The sequence below is a fragment of the Corvus cornix genome, chromosome 1A (genome assembly GCF_000738735.6).
Source record: "Corvus cornix cornix isolate S_Up_H32 chromosome 1A, ASM73873v5, whole genome shotgun sequence".
Classification (NCBI taxonomy): Eukaryota; Metazoa; Chordata; class Aves; order Passeriformes; family Corvidae; genus Corvus; species Corvus cornix.
In genome coordinates this window covers 35,333,225-35,354,010 of record NC_047057.1, presented here as the reverse complement: position 1 = coordinate 35,354,010, position 20,786 = coordinate 35,333,225, and positions in this window count along the sequence as shown.

Below are 20,786 nucleotides of genomic sequence, written 5' to 3'. Positions count from 1 at the left end.
GCTTTAGGAACTGAAAAGAACTTCAGGAACTCACCAGTTCTGAAGAAGATCTTTGCTGTATTAGGATCAAAGCAAAAGTGTTTCTGGAATTCCTTCTCAGCAGAGAAATGTTTCAGGAAATCATCACTGGGTCAAAAGCATGTATGGTACATTGATGTACAACATCCCTGAACAGCATGTCTGTATCACATTAAATTCCACATTAGCCCAGTATAATGTGTGTGATGTATGGGCTTGACTATGCCTCTGCACAGCTAAAATAGATTTATAGATCAGTGTTTTCCTTATGTGTCAGGAGAGTTGCTGAAAAAAAGTACCCCATAGTATCAGGAAGTGGGAAAAAACTGGGAATGTGGTTGCATGTAAGGATAGAAACCCCTAGTAAACACTGTACTCTGAAACCGAAAGACTGTGGTGCTGTTATTAAGCCCATTAAAGCTAACAGGAGCAGTTCTGACCACGAGAATTAGTGCAATTCACATACAGACTTGGATTCTGTGAACAAGTTTGCATAAAACAAGAGCAAACCTGAAACCTTGTAAAAAAACCCCAAACTTGAACTGAACCAAGCCTTTTCCTGAGGGTTGAAAAAAATTTGATTAATTGTTTAATTTTCACATTCCTCATCTTTTCCATTTTCAGCTGGGAGAAAAAGGGGATAAGAGAGCATTTTGTGGTATTTTTACTGGCCTGACTGAAGCTGAGAGGTATTAGAGGTAATCTCATGAGAAAGTTTGACCTTGCAAGATTTCCGATTGATTTCCAAAGCCAAAAGATTCAGCTACATTTGGATAGACTTTGAACAAACATCCAAACTTCAGCATGACTGCCTGAAATGAAGATCCAAATGTTTTGATAGATCTTCCTTCTCTTCCTTGATGAGCACACATGTATATTGTGTGCACATTTGCACGTGTTATTTGTAATACTTGGGAAAATACATGTGCATTCAAGTTCTTGTCAGAGGGATTTTGGGGTTGAAGCACTAATTCATCACTCAAAATAAAAGTTGATATGAAACATAAGTGCTAAGTGCTCTAGAAAGTACATTATGAAAAAATAGTTGAGCTATAGGCAGTCTTCAGTCTCATTAGGAAGTGAGAAGGAGATGGAATGGAAAAAATTAACTTGTCAACATAACCATATATAATTTTCAAAGAGCTCAATGTGAACACAAGATGTTGCAGTGACCATTGAAATAAATCAAAAAGCTGTGAATTGTTTCAGAGATTTATTGATTTAATTACCGATCATAACACAATGTGTTTGTTCTAAAGTAATCCTATAAAAAAGGAAAATCATGTATTTATGCAGCTCTTGAACTAAGAAGCAGATCCTTTGAAACTGGTGAGTTACAGACAGCGTGTAAATCTCGCATTTACTATGCAAAGCTTTCTATAGAGAAGTACAGCATCAACAGTGCATGCTAAATGTTAGAGATTCCAATTGAGATCTCTTTGACCTCAGAGTAGCCGAAGATTTCTCTATGATCTTAGTCATCACTGAAACCTGAAACAGGAAAGGAGCACACTGACCAGGAAGATGATTTAGCATGAGAAAATCATTGGCGCTTTTCAGTTTTACATGCAGACAGCACCTAAAAATAACTACCCTGAAATACTTGTACCAAGAGAGCAGGAGCCTGAAGAAAATTACCTGATACTCTTATCTGAATATTTTCCAGCATTTCAATATTTGAACATCCTGATCTGAAAAATTCATTACAGTTAAGCACAAGCTAAAGTCTCCCGAAACAGTTCACAGGCTGAAGGTTAGTGTGAACCTGGGACAGGTCTGCATAGATATGGAAGCCAGTATACCAGAGGCATTTTCCTCCTCGGGACATTCTGCTGAAAAACATTTGTTGGACTGAAGGAGCTTGTTGGGGTTGTCCAAAGAACCCACAAGCCATGTGATAGATGTTTTTGCCATAACTGCACAACACAGCTTATACATTTATTTGTACAGTACTTGTAATCCAGAAATTTCAAAGGTTTTGATTTTCAGGGACTTGGTTCATCCAAAATGGGACCAGAGTAAGCTTGTGTGTGTTCAATGTGAGCAATCAGGGTACGAGGCCCAGTGAAATGGAAAGTGAAGTAAGTGAATTCAACTTACTGTGTTAGACTAAAAAGTATCTCCTCCTATGAAGAATCGAGAACACCACAAGGATTCCCACCTATTTGACTTTTGGTCCATGTTCTGCATTCAATAAATTTGAATAAATTATTATGATTTCTTTGGGACAAAACTTAATTTTCCAGGCTGTCCACTGGCAAAATTGACCTCTAAACTAAATCTCTGGGATTTAATTTGGACCAGATTTTTGTTGGTTGTTAAGGAGTAAAGGTTAGTAACATATAAAATAGTGTAAGCTACATCTCCCTCAGAGCTGGAATAAACAGAAATTTTAACGATCTATAAAGTTTTATGAGTGACTGGACTTCAGTCAACAGTGTTTCAGTGGGATTTCTAGAAACATCAAAAGAAAAAAAAAGTCCAAATATAACACCATTCCACTTTGGTGGCTAAGAGTTAATAAAGTTAAAACCTCTTCCAAACTCTGTCATTTAAGTCCATATCATAACTCTTGTTACACTAAGATTCGTTGCCAAGAATTCATAGTAGTAGAAGCAGCAAATGAAAAATGGCTAGAAAGAGCACAGTTTTGTTAGGCAACACAGTCCAGGTACAAGAGTTTGGCTTCTGTGAAAGAAGGGGAGGTGACCAAAACTACTTGAGTGTAACAGCCTCCTGATAGTCTGCAATTATACAACAATGAGTCTAGTCATTAATATCCATTTTAGCTGTCTGAAAGTCCTGAGCAATCCAATGCCATAACCTCTCCCAAAGTGCATCAAGTCAACAGCCCAAAGAGGTTCCAAAGACCTAAGCAAGCAGAATAATAATGATAGCTGAGAATAAACACCTTTGTTCAGTAAAATTAATCGTTGCAGTGCTAGAGTGTGTGACCAGGTCATTACCTTAAAGGTAGGTCTTGATGTCGCAGCTGAGCAACCATAATGAAAAAGCTCACATGCAGAGGGCATGAAGCTGTTCTTTCCTAGGTCATAACTAGGCCAAGGAAGGAAGACCTTATGAGTGACAATCTGAGCTGGAACTGGCCAGCATGTCAAAGTGTAAGCAGGAATGCTGCTATGGCTATAAGATACTGCCATTATCTAGGGCTCATGTTCGCTAACTGGCAGGAGAAGAGATGAGAAGACAAAGAGAATATGTGTAAGACAGACAAAACGGATGAAGCAGCAGAGGTTAACACAGCACTGACCCAGAGAATGAGCTTCCCTTGCTGGGAAGAGATGCAGTTATAGAGAAAATCTTGCACTGTAGTTTGGTGTAGGCAGAGCTAACCACCCACACTCTCTGCTGCATCCATTTGAGGCTTGAGGTCTCAAAAACATATCTTCAGAGCTGGAGGGAGGAGGCTGTCTAGTTTCTCTAAAGTCGCTAATTTGTTACTGATTTCCATAGGTTAGGCATATAAAATTTAAGGTAGGCACTTAATACCTTTCATGGACATGGCTCCCTATCCTTACAAAAATAAGATGATTTGGATTCCTTACTAACAATTCCAAGGAGAGATTCCTCACAGTCACTGCTAACACTTCTAAAAGTAGCAAAGGCTGCCATGTGATGTGCAGGTGAGAGGCAGGTGGCAAAGGCTAAAACTCTTCCCAATGGCAGTCGTGGTGGATGACCTCAGTGAGAGTTAGATGAAAGGATACGACAAGTACAAACTAAACAGGGTTTAGCAGATATGCTGAAATGCCAGCCTTGCATTTGCTAGGCCAGTGCAGGAAGGGAGTTACAGAGTTTATTTCTCTGTCCCCGGATGGACAAGCCTGCAGGGGAGATGAATTAAGTATTTTCCACAGTACTATTCCTTTCACATAGGGGATGGGCAGATGAAAGCATAAAGGTGACGAAGAAGCAGAAGTGGTGATCAAGGCTGTCATCTCTGTCAGATCAGAGGCAGAAGCTGACAGTTTGATAGGCCAATATATTTGACAGATAGAGTGCGGCTAAGTGTGAAGGATCTTAAAGGAAAAGGTAAGTTGCTGGTGTTCAAAAATGCGAAGCCACTGTAAGGACACAAAGAGAGTGACGGTGCAGCCAAAGCAATGATCTGGGAATAGGGTTCTAATCCTGCTATTTTGGATGGAAGTGAAGGCAACTGTACTGCTGGAACATGTCTGGAGACCAGATCATTACAGACAAAGTACAAAAAGATGGGATGCTCCTGTGAGCCGCAGCTGGCTGCTGAAAGAAAGGATGAATCTGTGAGCTACTATGTAGGAGGAGGCAAGTTGACTTGGCTCATACACTGACTGAAAGAGGAACAGAATCTAAAATTTTCCCTGATCATGGGCTGGAGGAAGTATGAGTTTAAGAGCAGTGAAAAAATTGGGAAAAATTGACAGTAGATTTAGTTTTAGACATTAAAAATTTTCAGTGATGTGGAAGTGAACTGTTAGAATGAGGATTACATACAAGAAGAGAGAGATTTGCAGAGGTAAATTTTTAGGAGATGGGCACCTACAAATGGGATAGAGCTAAGATCTTTAAAGAAATCTTTCTGCCTCTCTTTCTTCTCCTGTTGTCTAGGCAGCTGGAAAAGTCATGGGCATCACCAAACCTTTGGTTACTAAAAACATAATTTGCTTAATTTTGTTATGTTTTTCTCACTTCTACAACAGGTTATGCGTTGGTTATGTGGCCAATTGACTCAACTGCAGATATTCCAGATACTGATGAGGGCTACTGGCAATAATGGTCATAAGAGAATTTGTGGTTTTATGAAAAAAGACAATACTTTCCATGCAGTGATAAGACCCACCCCAAAATGTGACAATTTACTGGATGCAAAATGGGCCTGGTCTTCTATAGATTTTATATAAAATCAGTTGACAGGGAAATACTTGATGGACATGTCATTCCCATTAAAACCACCAGCTTTGCAGCGAGGTTGGATTAAGTCCCACTACCATGCCATGGTTCAGTTTTTCTGTACTTCCTTTGCTGCCCCCCTCCTCAGTCATTCTTATTGACGGACATGGCACTCTCCTTGCCAGTCTCAAGAGAAATGGGGCAGTAGGGGCTTCTGTGCTCTGTTTTGGTCACTCATTTCATCACAGAGTGGCAGACTTGGTGTCTGATGTGAGACATCAAGACGAGCTGGCCTTCAAATTTGCTCCAGGACCCACCTTATGATAGGTTTTAATTCCACCAAAGATTATCAACAACATTCTCACGGATTTTTCTGAGAAACCTCACAGAAACTATTTGAAGAGACAGTAGTAATTCTTTCTTCCTATGAAAAAAATTTCTTGACAATGTCTAAAAATCAGAGTGATGGCTGAAGTGCTGAGACTAAGAACACCTTACTGACAGTTTTGTCTTAAGAGAAAAAGAAAAGAGGCAAGGCTTTGTATACCTGAAATAATTATTAACAGTTTTTATTAGGAAGAGACCAAACTTGTTCAGCTTCTTTTGTAGTAAACATGTCTGGTGGGGTTGAGGGAGAGGGGGGAAAATCATGCATACTTTTTATACGGTGTGGTTGGATAGCTGGCAAGTGCACCTGTAGGGCATATGTGAATGTATAAACCCACACATGTTCACTTGAAAGGACACCGTCAGCTTGCTGCAGAGTTTTTGTTTGCTCTTTAATCTGCATTAATACCCTCTTAGAAGCTTAAAACCCATTATTTATTTCCCTATTGATTTCCTTCTTCTCTTTCCCCTTGTCAAACCCTTTTTTTGTGTGTTTGTTTTGCTTTGTTTTGAGTGAAGATAAAATTAACACAGCTGGTCTTATTTAACAACCCAAACAACTCCAATTTGTACCACACTTTATCAGGGCAGGTAGAGCAAGGACAAGAGTGTCAGCAGACAGAATGCTGGGTGGGCACACCAGGGGACTGCTGCTTTGTGGTGCTGTGCTTAGGCTGGCCTTTGAGAGGGCACCAAGGCAATGCAGTTCTTGTTTTGGTTACCTGGACCTGGAAGGGAGGACAGACACATTAAAGAGGTTCAGTTCCTTTAAAAATGTGATTAGCTACTTGCTGCTCCTTCTTGAACAAAATTAATTAAAAACCAGCAGTAACCTTCGTCTTAGCCTGTGCAGTCAGGTTAACACCAATCAGATTGTGCGAAGGGATTTGGGGTAAGTGCCACTAAGTTTGAGCACCTCTGTTTTCAGTTCTTACTACTGTTATGAGCATGGGTCTGTTTGCAGTGATGCAGAGCTCCATGAAGAGCCCTGAGGGCAGAGGCTGCCTGTATTTGCCATAACCTTGGGGTGCTGCAGGCAGCAGGCACACCATAAGAGGCAGCCAGTAAAAGTCTCCTGCTCCTTGTCCTCTCCATATGTGAGCCAATAAGGGTGCAAAGAAGAGCTTGCCAGAAAAGCAGTGATGACAGTCAGTCAGAGTACGGGGCTCTCCAGGTAGATTGAAGCAGGGAGAAAGAAAAGAGCAGAGAAGCAGGTAAAGGAGAGTTTCCTAGTCAATCCACTCTGCAATAGTTCTGTGCTGCAACCTACAGCTACTTCTGGAGACTTAGCTGTGGTCATTGCTCACTTGGGCATTGCCTGTAGGATCTGTTCCAGAACAGATTAGTTTAGCTGCTGACTCTCATTTTAAGGTATTTGATCAAGTGAGGAGACTGGCAAGAAATCAGCCAATGTTCATGGCTCAAATAATATTTCTGTCTTCATCTCTACAGTTTTGTCAAAATCCAGTAACTTCTCCTTTAAAGTTCCACGTGGATGAAAAGGTTTTGTGGTTTCACTAAATTTTCACTTGAAAGGGAGGACCATTGCCTTTGACAGGTTGCTTAACACTGAATGAAGGCAGGCAGGACTGGCACTGGCACTGCACTGGTGTTCTCTCTGATGGTATGTTTGGACCAGTTTGCAAATGAACCCTTGCAAGCAGAAAGTGCATGAAGGTCTCATTAAACAAAGTACCTGGCTAAAACATTCAAACTAAGCTGTTCAAGAGATCCAAAACTGGTGTCTCATCAGTTTTTGACAATTCAGAGGATAGTTGTCCTTTGGAACACGACTCTCCAAAGGGTGCCATAAAAGAACAGAATCTGATCCCAGCAATAGTTACAAAAGCAGAACAAAATACCAGGGTGAAAAGAGAAATTCACACCCAGACTATTACTGGATTAGGTATTTTATGCTCCCACTTGGTTTTCAGCTTGTCCCATGAACAAAAAACCCAAAAATGCCACTGATTGCGCCAGCCCTTAAGCCATTCATTGATAATGCGGGTTTTCCTGTTCCTTTAATCATTCATCCCTGCTAATGAAGGATAATACACAAAGGCAAAGAAAACACCCTAAAATGCCGAGATGAAAAGCCATCCTCACACGGAGGTCAGACGTGGCTATTTCGTCCTCTGCTGAGTAGCTCCCAGCAGGGCTTTCCCGCCAGACTGGTGGGATGCCAATTCAGGGCTTCCTTCTGCCATCTTCTGCCCCTTCGCAGTATTGCGAGCTGGGAACAAACGGCTCAGCCTCACGCACAGGTCTTTGGTCTGCGGCAGCAGGACCTGGGCTTTTGCTCGAGGTTAGATGATCTGATCACAGTCATACATCAGGAAAAAGCGGAAAATAACCTGTTTACAATAGTAATTATGCTTTATGGGAGTAATGCTCTAAAGTGCTTTTAGGCAACCCTGTCTGAACATATGCATTAAGAGAATAGCTCAGAAATATAAGAGAAAGGTTTTTCTGTGAGGTTTTTTCACCTTGAGCTTGTGGTGCTAACTGTCCCCACTCCTGTCGAGGAAGGAGCATCATCCATCCCAGTGAGGTAAGGTGCTCAGCATTTTTGCAAGACAACCAAGAGGGCATTCACAGAAGAAAGCAAGAAACCATCTACTTTCACACTGTTAGTAAACGGCTGTGCACTCCTGTAGATGCTCAGATGTTTTGCTTCCTTGTAACAAAAATGACCTTCCTTTGCTCCACTTCCTTTTAGACTTTCAGAGTGAACAATGGCATTCAGTATGGGATAAGGCGATACCTCCCAACACTGCCCCCACTTCAGTACACGTTAGTGCCTGTCATAGCTGGGTGGGTTATGAATATTTGAAAATATTTTGCATAAATGAAAAGGGCATTATTTACTTTCTGCTGTATCCATCCACCCTATTGCTAGCTATCTCACAGGATCCAGGTTTTGCATTGGCATTCTGCTGCATTTGTTTTCTTATCAGTTTGTAAGTAACGTTTTCACCTTTTGAGAAAACCTCAGCTACAGGCTATATTTACATGTATACTCTGTGAGGCATTTACTGCTGGCATTTAAACAAAAATAACAGTGACAGCTACCAATTTATGTTCCTGCTATTTGGGTCTAAGATACAGCACTACCTGAGAAGGAGGAGTTCAGTTATTTTCTGTTTTTTCTTGAGAAACTGAGTTCTATTTTCTCATATGTTTTTCCTCATCTCATTTTGGCCCTGGATGCATCTCTTTCTTGTCTCTTTACAAATATTGTCCCAGAAGTGTAAGGTTAAAACCCCATTCACCTCTGGCTTGGAGCTATGGACGTGGGAGTTCCTTCCCTGCCAATTTCTATGAACAACTGCTTCTAAAAGCTCAAATGACGGCTTTCCTGGCAAAATGCTGCTTCTCATTTCCCTTCTTTTGTTACATTTTTGTCCTTCACAAAATAATTAATGCTTTCTGTTCTGCTTTCTCTTACCTTCCACCAGTCTTTGTTTAGTTTTTGACTGTAAGTTTGTTTTGGAATAGAAAGGTCTTTCTCTTAGCTCTTTCTAACAACCTTGTGTACTACATTTTATGAATGGTTGTGACTTTTACAGACTACAGCTTATTTGTGTGTGTGATTTTGCTGTGCTAAGGTTTTCAATAAAATTCTTCTCACCGCAAATGTTTAGCTAAGTAAAAAGTTGGCCTTTTTTTCCAGTTCTGCTTGGGGTTACTTTCATGTGTTGTTAAGCACATCTAATTAACATTGGCACATTAATTTTGTCATAAGAGTGGAGACAAAAAAACCTAAGTAAACCTTGATTAAGATCTCAAAATACAGAGAGGTTTTGGAATTTTTTTTCTTGTGGTTGTACTGTAATTTATTTTAACAGAAAACAATTTACTTGACCAAATCTTTCTGGGCGTTCTTAACCTGTAAGGTTTTTTCCCTTGCTTATGAATACAAATATTCACTATATCCATTATTTGCTTTTTTTTTTTTTTTTTTTTTTGTGTGTGTGTGTGTGGTTGGGGGCAGTCTCTGTGCAGTTCTAAGTAAGATGTAGGGTTTATTGTACCTGGCTGCCCAAACAGCCCAGGTGTCAATGAACCTTTCCAAGCAAAGCTTTGCATACAGCGCTGGTCACTGGGAGTTAAGCAGGGCTCTGACATAGCACAGGGCCAAAGTTTGAAGTAATGAAAAGACACAAGTAAAATGATGCTATTTATATGCTGAAGAATAAGATATATTCAACAGACAAAAAGCCTCCAAGAAATTAATTAAAAGGTGTAAAGCATTATGAAAAAGTTATATTTGGCTTACAATTTCTGGAACCATACTATCTTACTAAAATTTGCTAAAAGATGCAGTATCAATTTCACCCTAGTAAAGAAGCTGAGCATATGCTGAAAAAAGAGAGTTTAGTAAAGGAACATTTTGTTTGCTGCAGTGTACCTTTTCCTTCCTGTTTCATCAGCAAATGTGTGCATTACAGTACACACCATATTTTAATTTAACAGTAATGTGCCAGGCACCAACAGTTACACATCATCACACACAAGTTCTTATCATCCCTCAAGGTGTGTTAGTAGATAATATGTAATGCATATGTGAGCAAAGTCTCCATCATTACATGAGTTTCACATACCAGTTATTGTTATCTACCAAAATTATTTATTAACAGAATAAGGAAGGAGAAAGATTGGGTGCGGTTTCAAACTAGGATTTCTTTTGCTTAACTTCAGGTTACATGACTCACAAACTGAGGGGTGTGAATGTTTATCTAAAGCTGTGTTTAATTTATCTGTCTCTGTTCTCTGTTGCTAACAGTTTACTGTGCAGCACAGTCCATGTATAGCCCCCATCTCTCTTGATTTCCCTTGCCCTGAGTAGCCCACGATATTATTCCTTCCCCTGATTTCCCCAGTATTTCCCTGTCCTTGACTCTTTGCCCTATTCTCTCCCTCTATTCCCTCCTGATACTGGAGCTGAGCATTTGGTTTGGAGAAGTGTCGGGATTGCAAAAGCCTGCTTTGAGTGCAGCAGTCGGGGTCGGTATTGCTTGGCTGTGCCCCAAAAGACTTTCTGTAACCAGAGCTGGAGCCAAAGTAGTTATACCAATTTGGCAAAAGTAGAGGATTCTTCTGTGCACCAAGTACACTGGGATTGCTCTTTAACTGCCTTTAAGTTTTCTCATGAAATCTGCAGTGACGCCCAAACAAGCCTAATGTGGTTAAGAACTCAGTCCAATGATCTCACATCCTCCACTGCAGTTGAAGGCTCATAAACACATTTTGTCTATATTGGTATGTTGTCATAATTTGGGAGACACATTGCCTGGAAACACAATAGTTGGTTATGAAAGTCTAGTTTGATGCTGAGAGATCACAGCCAGATGTTACATTCCAGTAATCAAAAATGAGTTATTGTAGGAACAAATAAAAAGTAGTGAAATGCTAATTTTATATAGCTCTTTTTTTCTTTCTTAAAAAACATTATTTATTTTTGCCTTTAAAAGCAGTGACTTCTTGGAGGAGACAATGGTAGCTAGGAGACTACTAGGAGAAGAAATGCAAAGAATTATAGAAGAAGTAGAGCTAGTTAGGGGAGACACTTCATGTTTTTCATTAATTTAGGATGTATATCTGATTACAGAATGTATATCTGATCACATGCATTAAGCATAACAGAGCTCCAAGAAATGATCAATAGACTGTACAATCAACTGGTGCAAGAGTACAGATGGATATTAGAAGATATGGTAGATAAAATGTTTCACAGAAAATTCAGAATTTGCAGATACCTGCTGCATAAAGCAATCTCAAGGCTGTACTTCCAGATAAGTTGCAGAATAAATGCAGAAATGCAAGAGCTCTTTTCTATCCCATCTCTATAAAGCACGTGATGGGATGCTGCGCAGGGGAATATCTGTTAAATCAGTGAAGATGGAGATCAATAGAAGCACTCTATGGTGGGTAGGGAGATGCTTAAAGTAGAGATATAATCAGATAGTGCTGAAAAGGAAGATGCTGTCATTGAAGCAAATTATTTTATAGAGAAGCAGAGCAGAAGCAAAGGAGCAGACTTGGGATCTTTATTTTTTAATATTTTTCCCGTAGTGTGGAGAATGAGAGAACCTGATGGGAAATGACAGTGACACAAAGGTTTGAGAGATGATCAAGATATGAACAATCAAGAATACAGAGAAAAAGCTGAATGGCCTCAGGTCTGGGGGATTAGAATGGGATAAATTTCTGCAAAATAAAATGTCAGGTATTTAGCTTGGACAGTGATAAGAAAAAACCTTGTGTTGTAAACCAGAAATTAATCTGGTAATATCTGAGGATGGGAACTTGGGTATATTATTTACCAGGATAAGTGTGTACTATTGCTGTGATACAGACAAGAAAGACAGCTCTGGTCAGAAGAGCAATTACATGTAGAAAGAGGGATGGCTATTGCTATTTTTCAGACCTCATTTGGAATTCCATATCCTTTGTGGAGGTCCCTTATTCAGCAAAGACGAACTCAAACGGCAGTGATGCAGAGAGACAGGGTAAGGTTCAGCATCTTGTGAGGAGAAACTAGGAGAATGTGGCATCTTTTGGACAAAGCAGTCTTTCAGTTCATAAAGGTGGTACAGAAAGAATATATGTATTTAGGCTAAAAGACGTAGTTGTAAGAAAAGAGAGAAATCAAGTATATAAATATAAACTAGCCATGTGCACGTTTAGAATGGAAATTAGAAGAACATTCCTAACCAGGATAGCAACAGGAGCAGAGGAAGTGAAGAAAACAAACTGCTAAAATGGAAAATAATAAAAAAGGATATAATATGATATCTGCATTGACAAGACAATGCTTTGTGTGACTCAAGAGTATTACTGTGCTCAAAGGCCAATTTCTTAAATTAAAAATTATATTTTTATAGTTAATGAAATCATCATAGTTGTCTCAGTGAAGTACAATCTAGCTAAATGAGACTGGATTCATATGTTCAGGTGAGGAGAGAGCATTAAGATCATCTATTCTGAAATTTAATGTAATGCAGCCCATAAAAACCTACTCATTCCTTTTCGCTCCAGGCTCAGTGCCTCTCTTTGATCTATAGCACATCTTTTCAGAAAGGTATTCAGATTTAATTTAAGTGCTTCAAGTGAAGTAGAAACCACCACATTTAACAGCAACCTCTATTGAAACTGCAATGCAGATGGTTTGAGAGAAGAGCTTTTGACCTTTGTGATTTTTTTTCTTTTTTTGCCATTGTTGACAGACTTTATGAGGAAATACATCAGACGGATCGTTGTGGAAGATATTAAACTTCCTACATCTATACTGATCTGATGAACTCCTTTTCAATATTTTCAGGAGTTAATGGCCTGTGGTATGTTTCTTCTGCTACTAAGACCAATTTTAACATCAGTGAAGTTATTCCCATTTATACCAGGTAAAAATATGATCCTTTATGCACATGATTAACAGACTTCCCGAGATGAGTAAATATTTTCTAAGTAATGCAACAGGATGGAAAATACCTTATTTGTAAGCTATATATCATACATATATCTTATATATAGTTATATCTATATATCTTATCTCTGAGTAAAGCCAGCAGACTTTGTTTTATGGTATGATTTGTGTAATGCACAACATTTAAATTCTTGCACAGAGAGAAAGCTTTTAGGGTAATACCTATTTCCTTTAATATTAGCTTCTTAAATTTGGCATATAATCTGAGATAACCCTTTAAATTCAGTCTAAGACATTTATCTCTAACAAAAAAGATATTCTTGCCAACAGTAAGCCATCTCACCTGTTTTATATACACAGAATGGATCACCTTCAGGTTAAAAAACTAACTTTTAAGTGGCTGCCATTAAATGAAAGGGATCATATTTTAAAAGTATGGAAAAGAAATATCCTCATGACAGGGTGTTCTGAGTGGCTGTCACAGAATAAATTTGGAGTAGTGCAGCAGTAAGACTAAACCAACCAACATAGCAGTACTCAGATGCAAGCAGACATCTGATTTCTGTGTGATTGGAATAAAGGACAGGAGAAAAAGCCTTTCAGATCTGTGAATAAATTTGACTCGTGAAGAACTGTGCACCTCAAAACCCAAGAATGGAGCTAAATCCAAGCATAGTTAAATAGTGATTAGAATCATGGTTATTCTCCTCTTGCAACATTTCTGTTTGGTTGTAGTATTTCCCTGACACCTGTTCTAGAGGTCTCGGGCACCCTGAAGCACAGTCCTGTGCACCCAACAGGCTGTGCCCTGGAGGATGCTCCCACGATGGCTGACATCTTTAGCAACAAGCTTATTGTGTGCAGCACTGTGGTTATGCCTTACTTTTAGTACCCAAAGACTCTTTCAAAAGGAAAATTGCTTTGATGCCAGGTTTTGAACTAAAACCAAAATCAAAATCCTTGCCTAAATGTCCTTTCTTTTTAGGTATCAGCAGCACACTGTTAAGTATGTCTTTTGTCAGGATAGTTTGAATATGATTAATCTGTACTATGGTGCTATGAAAAGAAAGACAATGTGTCCAAACTCTGCTCTTAGCTACAGCAGTCAGCACAGACATCTGGAGGTCAAGTGTTTTCAGAGGTCTGACTTGGATTAGAGTCTGACCCCCATGTGCATGAATCATCACAAGGATTAATGAAGTGTATAAAGTGTATGTGCTTGTTAATCTCATCTATGGACACGGAAAAGGAAGAAATTCTTCACTTTGAGAGAGTAAATGGTTTAGCAAAGAGAAGACACAAAGCCTAGCTTTAAGCTGATGGGAAGCCTACAGCTTAATGGAAGAGTGTCTTTTATTATCTTAACTGCAGCAACTGTGTTCCAAGGAGGTATGACATGAAAATGATCCTGTTTGACTTTTAGTTGTGAAGTTTTGTCCCTTTCCTTTTGGTATTGTCACCTCTGTTTTAAATGTTGTCTGTGAAAAAGATTCTATTTTAAATTAAAACTAAAGTTTCATCACTTGCCTTTCTTTTAGTTCACACTTGCTTCAAGTTCCTCTGGCTCATGCCATGTATATAAACATGGTTCCTCAAGATTTGGCTTTGGCCAAGTACCTTCAAAGGGGCAAGTGGTTCTTGTAGCAACTCAGATAACGTAAAATAAGGAGTATACTAACTGAATTTTGGCTTTTGTTACATTAACTCTCTAACTGACAGAGAGGTCTCTGCCATTCCAGCACCTACCCAGGACAGATACTCTGCGGCAGAGCCTCTAAGGCTTGTCTTGCCTGGCCCTGCAGAGGACGATTTTAAATTTTCAGAGTCAGGTCTAAAACCAACTGTGTGCAGAGCTTTGAAATCCTTCATGGATGGCATCAATCAAAGGCTCATCTTCAGAAGCTCCTCCTTTGTGTTATCATAGTGTTTGTCACAGAATGAGTCAAGGGGATCAGACAGCAAGTGAGGAAGCACATCATATCCTACAAAAGCCTGAGCTGGTCCCTAAGAACTTTTACAGCTGCAAAAGCCCCAGGATTATTCCAGCTTTTTTTTTTTCTTCTATCTCAGTAAAGGAAGGTCTTGGACACCTCTTGTAGCACTGAACAGACTCATCTTTATGCAACAGCTAGGACTACCCCAGTTTCCTGTGTTTGTCTGATCAGAGGGAGGTAATCCCAGACAATTTGTGAAAGAGGAAAAAAAAGAGGAACTATTTTTACAGTAGGGGTTAACATTTGAAGCTTAGCGCTGGATGGTTCTGAGATTCCTCTGAATGGAAATTTCACCACTCTCAGCTCTGATTACAAGTTTGAGAGGCCAGTAGTCCCTCAGCATGGGCTTCTTAGCTTTTCTGAGGAGGAACAGGCTCCTTACAGCATCTTTCTTCAATGGCTTCAGAAGGAAATTAGTTTTTAGTGCAAATGTAAATTGCACATGTGCAAGTTATAATTCTGGGTCATTGCCAGTAGGTAAAATCTCTAACTCTGCTATTTGGTAGTTACTATAAAGTTTTCAGTAAAACTCTTCAGTTCTCTTCCTGTCCTTTCAGCTACAGAAAAAACATTTGGAAAGAAAATAATCTTTTTATGTATAGAGGGGATAAATGAATAGCACTTGCGGGACAAAGATGAATGGAAATTGAAATAGGAGTTTTTTCAACAACTGTTTATAGTCTGCAAATGACAGAATTTTCATGGTCAAGTTTTGTAAAAAACAGCACTCGGTAGAAATGAGAGTTTTGTGTGTGAGGGGATTAAACTGAAAAAGCAGTACAACTATCTGAATCAGAAAAGACCCCAGTGCCCACAAAGTGCTCCAGAGAAGCAGAGTTTAATGTCAGTGGGATTGCGAAGGTCAGTGAGCAGATGAGGGTTGATGGAAACTCCTCTCTGTACTGTGAAAAGACCATACACATCTGGTAGAATACTCCCGGAGGATCTCTGAATTCCAGGGGGTTGCAAAGCTCACTTGCTGTGCTGTGTTATTTTGATAGCATCACTTTGTCTACAGAAACCATAGAAAATAAAGAAGCTCCCATTCAACTTTCAGAGCATGGATGTTTTACCTCAAATGAAACTTATGGAATTAATAATGTTGAGAGCTAAAGTTTGCTTACTTGTATTAGTTTATAATTTTTTTTAATGTGTTTAGTACTTACTTACTTTGCCAAACAGAGGTATGCCTCACTGAAAGAGGGGATTGAGTGTCATATTATCCTGAAATGGAAGAAATACACTTGTCAACATAAATATCAAACCTGCATTTTTTGAGCAAAATTTCATGGCAGATGTTATGGACTTCCTGTGTACTAACTCTAAACATAACTGGTGAGCACATTGCCTGCCTGCCTGTATTATGTAGAATTTTAATATAAAGCATTAAGAAAGCATCTTTATAGGGAATAATATAATTATAGTTGCATAACTCATGTCTATAAAACAACAACAGAATGACCTTGTTCTCATTTTCTTACCAGTAAGTATCTGGTTTTGGATCACAAAATGACTCTATACTTGTCTGGGCCTCCTATCATTGGGACACTTTCCACCCATGGCTGGAAGGCAGCAGGGAAAATTGAGAGAGAAAGTGTCATGTTTCTCTAACAGGTTTATTCTTTTTCCTTGGAAAAAATATGGCAGGAGAATGGTTAGATATATTATTTTGAATTTGCGCTCACAGTGACTTGCCTTATAAACTTCTTTTGCTTTACAAAGGCATAAGCAAAATTACAATTATTTCCTGGTGTTTAGACCCGAATATGAAATATTCATGTCTTCTCCAGGAAAAACACTCCTAGATCAGCTCCCCCCTGCTTGAAAAATAAGGCAATATTCTAAAGTTGCATATGAAACCTTTTGATTCTTCACTGACACAGGCTGTTCTCTGCATTTTTAAGGCGTCTTTCTTCACAGAGATCTGTACCTTATGATACAACCAATTTCAAGATATGCTGAAAATGTCAATAATACCACCCCTTATTTTAGTCACAGCTCCTGTACATGAAGCCCTGACTACATAATACAAACCTACAAGAAACCTTTTCAGTATGGGTTCTTAAGCAAGAATTTTTTTCTTTGACAAAGTTAGACTTAGTAATAGACCTCCAGGCTAGATAGTGAAGCCCTTGCTGACACTGATTATCATGTTAATCTGTGATGAATTAAATTTGAAACCTCCAAAACATTTTAAACTTGGAGACATACAGTTTAAATGAATCCTGACCAGGTGCTGGGAAATAGGAAATCCCTGACATAAGTTCTGACATCAAAGAAGAGCTTAGTTCATGAAGTACAAAAATGAGCTAAATTATGTAAAGCAGCCAAGAAAGCTAGCAGTAAACAAGAAGGTCTGGAGAGGCAGGGAGGGTGTAAAGAGAAATATGTGGATTAGGTATGTGAGTTTATTCATATTTAAGGACTTATTTTATTTTAACACTAGCCAAGTATCACTCAAAGCTTAAAGACATGTATTTCAGAGAGTTTTCAGATGAAAGGCTCAGAAGAAAACTGGTTTTGTATGGGAAGAGAAGGCTGCTCCCTTTGGGAGGGAGAGCAGATCATCGGCTGCTTGAGGTTTGTTTTCTGGAAGAGTTGTTACTTTAGGGGAAGTGAGAGTGTTTGAGACACTAGACCTTGCTAAAACAGGAACATATGAGCGTTGTTGGCGCAAGGCCATGGAGCGCCTGGGTAGGAATTTAGCACAGAGCTGGATGGGGCTTTTCTGATGAAACTTTTGTCAGAATAGGAACTTTTTGTGAAGACATATTCCCATTTAAACTCTCTCCCTGAGGACAAGATTTACATGGCTAATGTGAAAAGTGTGGTCAGAGGGAAGGTGTGACACACCTCCGACCAGCACCCTGATGGCCAACAAACTCACCTGGTCCACAGAAATGTCTGTGCCCTCTGAGGGCCTGTTTTGGTGTGAGGGGTATTGTACATCCATACTGCCTTTCTCTGGTCCTCTGAGGAGAGGAGAGCACCAGGGTAACCCAGCTATACATTTCCCAGCCCAGAGCTGGGGCTGGCAAGGCACACAATAGGATTTGCCTGCTCCTGTGTGTATGGACATGTCCTGGACATCCAGGTTTGTTTTGATGATCAGGCCACTGCCTCTTGTGAGCTGGGTTGTTCACCAACTTAGTTTGGGCTGTATCTTTTATATAAAGCATTTGTGTATCTCTTGGCTGGAGTGCAGAAGAACAGAGTCATCATGAAAGTAGTGTTTACATTGCCAATGGCTACAACCACCTGTTATTTAAAACTGAAAGTAAAACCCTAACAGGCAAGAAATCAGCTCCCAGTAGGACACTAACAGGAGCCCAGTTCACTCTTGTAGCCCATAGGAAATGGAGAGACTTCAGATCCTGTTCCGAGACACAACTCTGCTCATCGTTGTAACAGTTCAGGGTGTGGTAGAACAGAGGACAAGAAAGGAAGAAAGTCAGTAACAGTATTTGGCAGAGGTCACACCAGAGAGCTTTCTGGGTAGATTACAGCTTGTTCTGAGCTGTTACTGGGTTGGGGCTGGGGTCAGAGCACTGCTGAGCTGTAGTCAGTCAGTGCCTCTGAAAGAATGGGCTTGCAGCTTTGGGCTACACACCTTGCTACAGCAACTACACAGCTTTGGGTCAGGGCAAATCTATCTCATGGCAAAAATTCTGCAGACATGCCCACAGTGTAATGTAACTAAGACCAGATCCTCATTTCCTGTTGTCTTTTTTCCCCACTTTTTGCATCACTTTAACAGAACAAAGAAGTTCTACAAGTGAGAGACACACACTCTTCCTTTATAACACTTTAAGAGCAAAAAATGTCTGCTGTGGAACAGAGTGCTGTCCCATTGAGGGAACTCTGGTGTGGAATCCATCTCAAATGTCTTCAGATTTGTGGACTCACTTTTTGGTCAGTGGCAAGAAACAGGCCGTTCAAGGGCACAGTTCACCTGTCCTGTTTTCAGGCCTATTTTAGGATAAGCTTAATCACTCCTTAGCAGTCTCCACTCCTTGGAAGAAGCTGTGAAGGCATGCTAGACAGCTGATACAGCCACCCATATACATGCCCAACACTGGTTGAAAACACTCCTACTGCTTTTCATGTGGTCAGTTGCAGTACCAGCCGTGGACTCAACCATAGCTATCTAAACCCTGTGAGACATGGAAGTTTCTAAAAAGTTTAGGTGCTCATAGTATTGTAAATCACAAATCAGCTACCCAGAATCATGAAAATGGTTTAAGAAGCATGATTAAATGCAATACTGCTGTCTTCTTTCTTCTAGTTTTTATTCAGCCTTTGGAGTTTTTGGGTATATTTTTGTCATGTTTTCCACTCTTATCCTTCATTTCAAGGCTTAAATCAAAGGATAGTTTAAAATGGAGGCAGGGAGTCATAATTGTTTGACTGTGGGATTTGATTATAAACTCAGCTGTCATGGCAGCGCCACATATCAAAAATAAGATCTGTTAGGACATTGCACTATTTTGCTAAGAATCAGACATAGGAGTATTCAGTTTTACAATTGAAGTATTACGAGCTTTTATAATATTGCAGTAAGATCTAATTGCTAAGGTTGTAACTCAAATCTTGAGTTGTAGTAGACTAAGGACAAGCTTAGTCAGACCTCGCCTTGCAAGTACAGTCAAGGACAAGAACAGATACTAAAATTTTGCCCTGCTTTGAAAGTGTTTGTCCTACTGTTTGCACTGCAAACATGCCTTTGTTAGGCAGCACACCTCATTTGGGTGGGGGTTGAAATGCTGACAAGGCTAATGACACTCAACATTTGCTTCACCTGGCATTATGGGTAGGCAACTTGCTGTGAAAGCATGAAAAGGATGTTATAATTTTCACTTCTGTTTAGACAGGAGCTTAGTCAGGAAATGCAGAAACTTGTATTGAGTAGAGACCTAAGAGCAACAAGTGAGTTTGCAAGAGGTGATGCATCCGTTTGGCTGAAAGACAGATGCAGTGACAGCCTGAAATCCCTGCACACCTTATGTAAGCTGACTCTGCTGATTCAGCAGATCCTGAGATCTACTGATCCCTTTGAAGCTTCACACTCCACTCTGAATATAGTTCTTCCCAATCTTCTCTGTTGTGTATTTACCACTGAACTGAGCAGAAATTCTGATAGGCAAAACCCCATTTATTCTCCACTATTCACACCCCACCATTCAAGGACTTCACTGCTACCCAGGACTAAACAAATTTTCAAGTCTGAACCTGAATGTATGACTGGCTGTGCAGTGAATCATCTGCTATAGGGCTCTGGCTGTGCAGTGAATCATCTGATATGGGGCTTTGTTCACAGCCTGACGTTGTGGAGGCACCTCACAAGAGAAAAGGGAGGTTATAAAATAAGATGAAAAAGACTCAGAGGTGAAGGAAGATAAAAAACATTGTAAAACCAACTGTAGCTGCTTGGTATGTGTCAAAGAGGAGAAACTTTGGTTCATCCAGGTTCATTACAGACGTACTGGCTTACTCTTTTTTTGCCAAAATATACCTCCCTCTTTCCAGTGTCTTGTGTGAGCATGTCGTCAGAGGTCCCTTGTCGTGGAGGAAGCTGTGTGTACTGTGTCACAGGCTCCGCCCTGTGCTGCACCCAGGTTTTGCACCGATAACCCTCCTCATCTAATCTGTAGAGGAGCAGCAAGTAAATGAGTTTTCACAAATTCTTTGCTGGGAAAAGCTTTTGAGCACTTTGTGGCACAGGCTTTGTTATTGGTAGGGTATAGCTGATTATCTAAACAGTTAGTGGAGGGGTAGTGGAAGCAATTTCATATGCAGACAAATAGCAGCAAAATTTCTCATGCCATTCCTGTGATTTATAAGCCTCTGCAATTATTTGCATGACCTTCATACTTGTAGGTACAACTAAGAATGTAATCTGTGCCATAACCATAGCCTTTCCCTTCTCCAAGGCATAAAAAAGCGCTGTGTAGCCAGGAAATAAGAAATAGGCAATCATATGGAAGACTTAAGCTGAAAATCTGTCCTGTCACTTATTGTAAACTGCTTGCTTGTTTCTAAACTTAGATGGCATATTTTTACTTTAGGTACCA